The following is a 9925-nucleotide window of genomic DNA, read 5'->3' as shown; positions in this document are numbered from 1 at the left end:
GTCGGGTCAAGCCCGTGTTTGCCCCCCAGTGACGATGGAAGGAAGCGGGTCAGGTAAAAAGTGAGTTTATTTCTCCAGGTGCCCGAGGAGGTGCTGGCAGGTTGGAAGTCCAGGCCGAGGGACCCGGGCAGAGGAACGGAGAGGGAGGGGAGGTGACCCAGGGGCGGGTGGCGGCACCTCCTGGGAGGCAGGAGCCCTGGGAGCAGGGCTCAGAGGTCAGGTCAGGATAGTGGGGACATGAGGGGACCCTGTCCCGAGTGGGGACAGCCACCTGACCCTGGTCAGGACTGAGGAGGCTGGGAGGACCAGGTCACGGGGGGGACCTGAGCCCGGCTGGCCCTGGGGGGACGGGCCCGGTCAGCAGCAGGACTCGCAGGCCGAGGCGGGCACGCAGCAGGCGGGGCGGGAGCACGCGGGGCGGCAGAGCAGGGACACGCAGGAGGCCGGGCGGCAGCAGCTGGGCTGGCAGCAGGAGGCGGGGGCCCCGCAGGAGGAGACGGGCACCCAGCAGGCGGGGCGGCACACGGGCCGGCAGAGGAGGGACACGGAGGACGAGGGTCTGCAGCAGGACGAGGGGCAGGGGCTGGGCTGGCAGCACGAGGCGGCGCGAGCAGGGGGAGGCCTCGCAGCACACGGGCGAGCACACGGGCGTGCACAGACAGGAGTGCAACAGACGGGCCTGCAGCAGACGGGCACACAGCAGGCCTGCTGGCAGGGGGAGGAGGTGCAGCAGGACGGCGGGCAGCTCGACTGCTGGCAGCAGGAGTCTGAGCACGGGGAGGCCTCACAGCACACAGGTGTGCAGCACGCAGGTGTGCAACAGACAGGAGTGCAACAGACGGGCCTGCAGCAGGGGCACACAGCAGGCCGGCTGGCAGGGGAGGAGGTGCAGGAGCTGGTGCAGCCTGACAGGCAGGGGCTGGGCTCACAGCTCGCTGGGGTGCAGACGAGGGCCAGGCGGGGCGCGGGGTGCAGCCGCTGGGGGCGCAGCAGGGGGGCTCGCAGCAGCTCTCTGGACAGTCGTCCCACTGCCAGGAGGAGCCGGTGCAGGAGTCACAGGAACGGGCAGGCAGACGTGGCTGCCGTAGCTCAGGTCGCTGGAGCAGGCGGACAGGGTGGAGGCGGCCATGGTGGGGGCGTGGGCTGGAGGAGGTGTGAGTGGTGTGTGTGAGTGTGTGTGAGTGTGTGTGCGGTGCTCAGACATGTGGGCCTTTTATACCCCTCCTGGCTCCTGTTTCCCAGGCTCAAGAAGCCTCCAGTTCCGGCTCCCAGGCGGCATGAGGATGCTCTGCCTGTGATGTTGTCGCTCATAAATCCTGACAGCGTCTGGCTCCAGAGTCTGTCCCATTGTGTCCCCAGGGGAGCAGGTGTGGGGTGGGGTGCCTCTGACCTTCCCGGGTCTCACGGCATCGTCCTGTCCCCTGTCAGGGCAGCCCAGGCCACCACTCACGTTGCAGGTGGGTGGTAAACGTTCCCTCTGGTCAAACCCTCATCCTGTGGGAGCTGGACTGCCGCCACCTGTCAGGAGGGCCTCAGGGGCAGGGGCATTTAGTGGCCTCCCAGGACTCGTGGGCTCTGAGGGACTCCTCGCCACCAAGGCCTGCCTCTCTGCCTCCTTCCTGTCCATGAGTCCACTGTCTACCTCTCCTGCGCACTTGAAACCACAGGACTATGAATTGGGGCAAAAGCCTGTGCTTCTCTTGCCCTGCAGGATGATGGCAGCTTCCTGGCCTGCGGTTCCCATGGGTCAGCTGGGCTCGGAGGGGGTGATGGCCCTGCCTCCCTCTGGGGCAGCTCCCTGGGTTTGGACGGCCCAGCTTCTCCTCCAGGACAGCCCCTCTCGGCCCCAGCCAGGCCACTGCTGGCCCGATAGCCCACCCGCCTCCCTGCAGGACAGCAGACAGCCCCACTGTCACCAAGTAGCACACAGCCATGGCCACAGAACTCACAGCAAAGACAGGAGATGCAGCCAGGACACCGCCCCCTCCTGCTGGCTGCCAGCTCCCACCATTCTCCTAGGATGCAGCAGCTTGCCCTGCTTTCTCTCGGGGTGCGTGCACACACACGTGCACACACACACGCACATCCACAAACACATGCAGTGCATTCTTACCGACGGCAGTTACGTCCCATCAAGTTACCGCAAACACTGAACTAGCAAATTCTGCAACTATTGAACCATGGCTCCCGGGGATCTCTGGGGCTGGGTTCCTGAGAGCCTTTGCTCACACTTCCACCAACTGATCAACAGGTGACCTTGTTGCATGTGTGTTTCTGTTGGAAGGCATTTTATTCAGTATGTATTTGCTGTGCATCTTAGCTCACCTTGCGCTCACGGCCACCAGGCTACAACTCAGGCCTGAAAGAGGCTCGTCTGACGTGTGCTTGTCCCTGAGGCGCGTCACAGCCTCCTTGTGCTCAGGGACATAGACAGCCCTGCCGCGCCACGCTTGGGGCATTTTAACCACAAGCAGAATGCCTCCTGAACGTGAAAAATATGGTACTAAAGAGACCATGAAAAGGGTGGGAAAGCTGACACTAGCAGGGTCAGCTGGGGACGTGTGCCTGGGGGGCCGGCACACAGCTGTTGATTTGGGCGCAACACGCCCACGTTCGGAGTGGGTGGATTCACAGAGGAGGGGCCTGTCTCCCTCCCTCTCTTTCCAGCTACCCACTTTCCTGCCTTTCACCTGGCGATCTGTCCATCCGTCCGTCCATCCGTCCATCCGTCTGTCCATCTTTCCATCCATCTATCTAGTCTAGTCCCTCTCTCTATGGGCATACACACACACACACACACACACACACACACACACAATGTCTTTGTGGGTATAAATATTTAAAATAAAATTGTATCATATTCTACCCACTGTGTGTTTTAATTAAACATGGGGCACCTTTCCTGGGAACACATGAAGATTTCACTTTCATTTGTAGCTGCCCAGACTCCCACATGGGTCTGTGTGTTCCCTTTCCTTTGCTGGGTAACAGAGTACCTCCAGTTTAGGGACTTAAAACAACACGTGCACGTAGCCTCATGGCTTCTGTGGGTCAGAAACCCAGGCACCGCTGACCTGGGTTTTCCGCAAGGCTGCCACACAGGGTCTTATCTGAAGGCTCGGCTGGGGAAGGGTTCTCTGCCGAGCTCACGTGGATCTTGTCAGAATTCAGCCCCTTGGAGGTGGTGGGATGGAGGGCCCTGATTGCTTGCTGGCTGTCACCTGGAGGCAGCCCTCATGTCCTCGCCATGTGGCCCTCTCTGAGGGCAGCTCACAACAGGACAGGAGCGAGCCTCCCTCCCAGGACTGGGGCTCTCCTCTTACGTAACACAACCACGCACCTGTACCCGTGTGCTTCCCTCGCCTTTCCTACGTTCTTTTGCGTCCGTAAGTGTGACATAGGTCCTGACCTCACTGGAGCAGCAAGGCCACACTACAGGTGGACACCAGCAGAGTCTGTCTCCCATGGTCTGTGTCCTGGACTTTTGAACAGGCTCACACTCCGATGCTTTTGCGCAGACCTCATGCCTACTTGGAAATGCCTGTGGGATAAATGCCTAGTGACTCCGGGTCAACGGTACAGGTTTTAAACTTTGCCACAGAGCAGCAAACCGCCCTCGGAGCTGAGGAAGCACCCACATCCCAGGGGCGGGCACACAGTACTGACCTGCACGTAGCAGCGACCTGCTCCCAGCACTGACTTGTGCCCACAGCACTGACCCGCCCACAACGCAGGCGTCAGCAGCTTGTGCCTTTTCCTCCTTGAAAAGTGAACAGCGAAAGTGGTGGTTAAACTTGCCTTCTCTCCTGTCAAGCGGGGTTAAGCATGCTCACAAAACATTCACACCCTTTTCTCGGCCAATTGTCTCTCCTTATCCTTAGGCCATTTTCTGCTATGTTGTCGGGTGTATCAGCAATTTGTGAGATCTCATTGGGCGTGATTGGCTCTTTCTCCATGACTCGTGTGGCAGTTATGGTCACCGTATCACTGTTGGTCTCTTCTGTGTATGATGCTTTATCCAGGGCAGTTTTAAAGCTTTTGTCATTAAAGTTGCAAATCTTATGTTGATGGCTGCACTCTTTCACTCCAAACTTGGAGCCGTCTTTCCCATTTTGAGGGGTTTTGGTCTCCTTTCCCATTAATAACTGAGAGAGGCGTAGTCACAGTCCCGGCTATGATTTACCTTCCTCTATTTCTAGGCTTAGTTCTGCTGATGTCTGCTTTTTGTTTGGAGCTGTGTTATTGGGTACATACACATTTAAAATGATGCTGGCTCTCTGGTGGGCTGACCTTTCAGTTTCATGAAATGTCTTTACCTCAAATAATACTTCTTTAATGTCTATGTTATCTGGTATGAACGAGCAGGTTTTTTTAGTTAGTGTTTGCAGTGATGTGTCCTTTCCAATTTTGTATTTCCAATTTCCCTGTGCTCTTATATTTAGGATCTAGTTCTTGTAAGCAGCACATGGGTTTTCTTTTCCTTTTTAAAATCCAGACTAACCATCATTATTTGTAAATTTGAATATTTAAATCTTTACCTTTAATTCAACTTTTGATAATAATTAGGTTTATATCCACCGTCTGATTATATGTCTTCTCTTTGTCCCGACTTTTTTATGTTCCTTTTAAACATTATTTCCTGACTGCTTCGGATTACTCACGCATTTTTATTCGTTTTCCTGCTTCTAATCATCAGTAGCTGTACGTGTTTTTCCTATTCCTTCAGTGGTTACCCTGGAGATTACAGGGTGCCTGCTCGGCTTACGTAACAGGTACCCCTTAGTGCTCCTCCGCCTCCGAAGCGATGCTGGGACCTCAGGACGCTTCATTGTCCCCCACCTTTCCTGTCCGTGTCGTCATGCCTTTTATTTCTGCTTGTAGCTTAGACCCCACACACCTGTGAATGTAACACGTGACATCACAACACTGTGACCCTAAACCGAGCTTGGCCTCACTTCCGCTTTCCTTCTCACGTTTCCTTTCAGCCTCTCCTCACTTCTTCCTGCATTTCTGGCTTTCAGTCATTCTGTCTGGAGACTTCGCTTTAATGTTCATTTAAGGCGGGTCTTCCGTTGTTGCACTGGCTCAGTTTTTGTCTGGCGATGTTTTGTTTCACCTTCGCCTGCGAATGGAATCCTTGCAGGCAGGCAGGATGCCGTCCCACTGGCTCCTTGCTTTCTCTGTTTCTGTTGGAAATGGGGGACAGATCTCACTGCTGCTACGGTGCATTCGTGGTTACTTTTCCTCTGATTGTTTTCCGCAGTGAGTCTTTAGCTTTGCTTTTATCGGTTTTGTTATGTGTCCCTAAGTGTGGCTTCATTAACATCCATTCTCTTAAGAAGGGTTATATTATTTCTTTTTTTCTTTCCTTTTCTTTTTTGCCCCCCGCCATGGCATATGGAATTCCTGGGCTGGGGATCAGATCCGAACCGTAGCCAAGACCGAAGCCACAGCTGTGGCAATGCCAGACCCTAAACCCACCATGCCGGGCCGGGGATCAAACCTGTGTCCCAGTGCTTCCAAGACGCCGCAGATCTGGTTGAGCCGCAGTGGGAACTCCTGCTATTCTTTTTTTTTTTTATGCTTACCATTTTATTTTATTATTTTTTTATAATTTTTTTATTTTCCCACTGTACAGCAAGGGGGTCAGGTTATCCTTACATGTATACATTACAATTACATTTTTCCCCCACCATTTCTTCTGTTGCAACATGAGTATCTAGACAAAGTTCTCAATGCTATTCAGCAGGATCTCCTTGTAAATCTATTCTAAGTTGTGTCTGATAAGCCCGAGCTCCCGATCCCTCCCACTCCCTCCCCCTCCCATTAGGCAGCCACAAGTCTCTTCTCCAAGTCCATGATTTTCTTTTCTGAGGAGATGTTCATTTGTGCTGGATATTAGATTCCAGTTATAAGTGATATCATATGGTATTTGTCTTTGTCTTTCTGGCTCATTTCACTCAGTATGAGAGTCTCTAGTTCCATCCATGTTGCTGCAAATGGCATTATGTCATTCTTTTTATGGCTGAGTAGTATTCCATTGTGTATACATACCACATCTTCCGAATCCAATCATCTGTCGATGGACATTTGGGTTGTTTCCATGTCTGGCTATTGTGAATAGTGCTGCAATGAACATGCGGGTGCATGTGTCTCTTTTAAGTAGAGTTTTTCCAGATAGATGCGCAAGAGTGGGATTGCGGGGTCATATGGAAGTTCTATGTATAGATTTCTAAGGTACCTCCAACTGTTCTCCATAGTGGCTTGTACCAGTTACAGTCCCACCAGCAGTGCAGGGAGGTGCTCCCTTTTCTCCACACCCCCTCCAGCACTTGTTATTGTGGATTTATTAATGATGGCCATTCTGTGACTGGGTGAGGGTGATATCTCATGGTAGTTTTGATTTGCATTTCTCTTATAATCAGCGATGTTGAGCATTTTTTCATGTGTTTGTTGGCCATCTGTATAATCTTCTTGGAGAAATGTCTATTCAGGTCTTTTGCCCCATTTTTCCATTGATTGGTTGGTTTATTTGCTGTTGGATTGTATAAGTTGTTTATATATTCTAGAGATTAAGCCCTTGTCAGTGCATCATTTGAAACTGCTTTTCTCCCATTCTGTAAGTTTGTTCTTTTTGTTTTCTTTTGGGTTTCCTTTGCTGTGCAAAAGCTTTCAGTTTGATGAGGTCCCATGGGTTTTATTTTTGCTCTAATTTCTATTGCTTTGGGAGACTGACCTTAGAAAATATTCATGATGTTGATGTCAGAGAGTGTTTTGCCTATGTTTTCTTCTAGAGTTTGATGGTGTCCTGTCGTATATTTAAGTCTTTTAGCCATTTGAGTTTATTTTGTGCATGGTGTGAGGGTGTGTTCTAGTTTCATTGCTTTGCATGCATCTGTCCAGGTTTCCCAGCAATGCTTGCTGAATAGACTTCTTTTTTCTTTTTCCCCATTTTATGTTTCTTGCCTCCCTTGTCAAAGATTAATTGACCATAGGTGTCAGGGTTTATTTCCGGGTTCTCTATTCTGTTCCATTGGTCTGTCTGTCTGTTTTGATACAAGTACCACACTGTTTTGATGACTGTGGCTTTGTAGTATTTCTTGAAGTCTGGGAGAGTTATGCCTCCTGCTTGGTTTTTGTTTCTCAGGATTGCTTTGGCGATTCTGGGTCTTTTGTGGTTCCATATAAATGTTTGGATTGTTTGTTCTAGTTCTGTGAAAAATATCATGGGTAATTTGATAGGGATTGCATTGAATCTGTAGATTGCTTTGGGTAGTATGGCCATTTTTACAGTATTGATTTTCCCAATCCAGGAACATGGAATATCTTTCCATTTCTTTACATCTTTGATTTCTTTGATTAAAGTTTTATAGTTCTCGGCATATAGGTCCTTTACCTCCTTGGTCAGGTGTATTCTGAGGTATTTGATTTTGTGAGGTGCAATTTTAAAAGGTATCGTATTTTTGTATTCCTTTTCTAATATTTCATTGCTGGTATACAGAAATGCAACTGACTTCTGAATGTTAATCTTATATCCTGCTACTTTGCTGAATTTATGAATCAGTTCAAGGAGTTTTGGGGTTGAATCCTTAGGGTTTTCTATGTATAGTATCATGTCATCTGCATACAGTGACAGTTTTATCTCTTCTCTTCCTATATGGATGCCTTTTATTTCTTTTGCTTGTCTAATTGCTGTGGCTAGGACTTCCAAAACTATGTTGAAGAGCAGTGGTGAGAGTGGGCATCCCTGTCTTGTACCAGATTTGAGTGAGAAGGCTTTCATTTTTCCCCATTGAGGATTATATTTGCTGTGGGTTTCTCATAAATGGCTTGATTATATTCAGGAATGTTCCCTCTTACCCACTTTGGCGAGGGTCTTGATCATGAATGGATGTTGGACTTTGTCAAATGCTTTTCTTCGTCTATTGAGATGATCATATGATTTTTGACTTTTTTTTTGTTAATGTGGTGTATGATGCTGATTGATTTGCATATGTTGAACCATCCTTGTGAACCTGGGATGAACCCAACCTGGTCATGGTGTATAATTTTTTTGGTATGTTGTTGGATTCGGTTGGCTAAGATTTTGTTGAGAATTTTTGCATCTATATTCATCAATGATATTGGCCGATAGTTTTCTTTTTTGGTGGTATCTCTGTCTGGTTTTGGAATGAGGGTGATGGTGGCATCATAGAATGTCTTTGGGAGTATTCCTTCTTCTTCAACCTTTTGAAAGAGTTTAAGGAGGATGGGCACCAATTCCTCTTTATATGTTTGATAAAATTCACCTGTGAAGCCATCTGGTCCTGGACTTTTATTTGGAGGGAGTGATTTTATGACCTCTTCAATTTCATTTCTAGTGATCAGTCTGTTCAGTTGGTCTGTTTCTACTTGATTCAGTTTTGGCAGGCTGTAAGATTCTAGAAAATTGTCCATTTCTTCCAGATTGTCAAACTTGTTGCCGTATAGTTGTTCATAGTATTCTCTTATGGTTTTTTGTATTTCTGCTGTATCCGTTGTGATTTCTCCTTTTTCATTTATAATTTTGGTTATTTGGGTTCTTTCTCTCCTCTTTTTAGTGAGTCTGGCCAGGGTTTGTCAATTTTGTTCACCTTTTCAAAGAACCAGCTCTTGGTTTATTAATTTTCTCTATTGTTTTTTTGAGTCTCTATTTTATTGATTTCTTCTTTGATCTTTATAATTTCCTTCCTTCTGCTGACTTTAGGACTTTTTGTTCTTCTTTTTCTAATTCATTTAGGTGGAGGGTTAAGTTGTCAATTTGGGATCTTTCTTCTTTTTTGAGAAAGGCCTGTATTGCTATAAATTTCCCTCTGAGCACTGCTTTCGCAGCATCCCATAGATTTTGAGAGGTTGTGTCTTCATTATCATTTGTTTCAAGGTAGTTTTTAATTTCCTTCTTGATTTCCTCATTGACCCATTGGTTTTTAGTAGCATGTTGTTTAGTCTCCATGCAGTAGGTTTTTTCTCTTTCCTTTTCCCATGGTTGGTTTCTAATTTCATGGCATTGTGGTCAGAGAAGATACTTGAAATAACTTCTATGCTCCTAAATTTATTGAGATTAGCTTTGTGTCCCAATATGTGGTCGATTCTTGAGAATGTTCCATGAGTATTTGAGAAGAATGTGTATTCTGCTTTTTTTGGATGTAGTGTCCTGAAGATATCAGTTGTCTAACTTTTCTATTGTTTCCTTTAGGATCTCTGTTGCTTTATTGGTTTTCTGTCTAGAGGATCTGTCCATTGATGTGAGGGGGGTATTAAGGTCTCCTACTATGATTGTATTCTCATCAATATCTCCCTTTATGTCTGTTAATATTTGTTGTATGTATCTGGGTGCTCCTGTATTTGGGGCATATATGTTGACGATAGTAACATCCTCTCCTTGGATGGACCCCTTAATCATTAAGTAGTGTCCTTCTTTGTCTTTCTTTATGTCTTTTGTTTTAAAGTCTATTTTGTCTGATATGAGCGTTGCGACTCCTGCTTTTCTGTCATGTCTATTGGCGTGAAATATTTTTCCCCACCCTTTCGCTTTCAATCTATATGTATCTTTTGTCCTAAGGTGAGTTTCTTGTAGGCAGCATATTGAAGGTTTTTGCCTTTTTATCCACTCAGCCACTCTGTGTCTTTTGATTGGGGCATTCAGTCCATTGACATTTAAGGTGATAATTGATAGAATGATTATTTATTGCCATTTGAACCTCATGTTCCAGTTGATTCTATGGTTCTCCATTCTTCCTTTCTTTTTTTTTTTTTTTTTTGGTTGGATGGTCTCCTGTTATTATCTGCTTGAGTGGTTTTTTTTTTTTTTCATTTTTTGCAAATGCAATATTTGGTTTTGGCTTGTGGTTGCCCTGTTTTTTAAGTATGCTAACCCCTTCCCATAATTGTGTGTTTTAGCCTGATG

The 9925-nt window shown here is 47.6% G+C and overlaps 1 pseudogene; it reads right to left on the bottom strand.

Annotated features, from left to right (window-relative positions):
* Positions 1–347: 347 nt before the first annotated feature.
* On the bottom strand, positions 348–1129 carry LOC125119290 (keratin-associated protein 10-12-like; annotated as a pseudogene).
* Between the last annotated feature and the right edge of the window lie 8796 nt (positions 1130–9925).

Source organism: Phacochoerus africanus, unplaced genomic scaffold, assembly GCF_016906955.1.
Source record: "Phacochoerus africanus isolate WHEZ1 unplaced genomic scaffold, ROS_Pafr_v1 Scaffold_38, whole genome shotgun sequence".
In the NCBI taxonomy this organism is placed as follows: Eukaryota; Metazoa; Chordata; class Mammalia; order Artiodactyla; family Suidae; genus Phacochoerus; species Phacochoerus africanus.
Note: the sequence above shows the minus strand (reverse complement) of the source record. Positions and strands in the feature narration are given on the sequence as shown.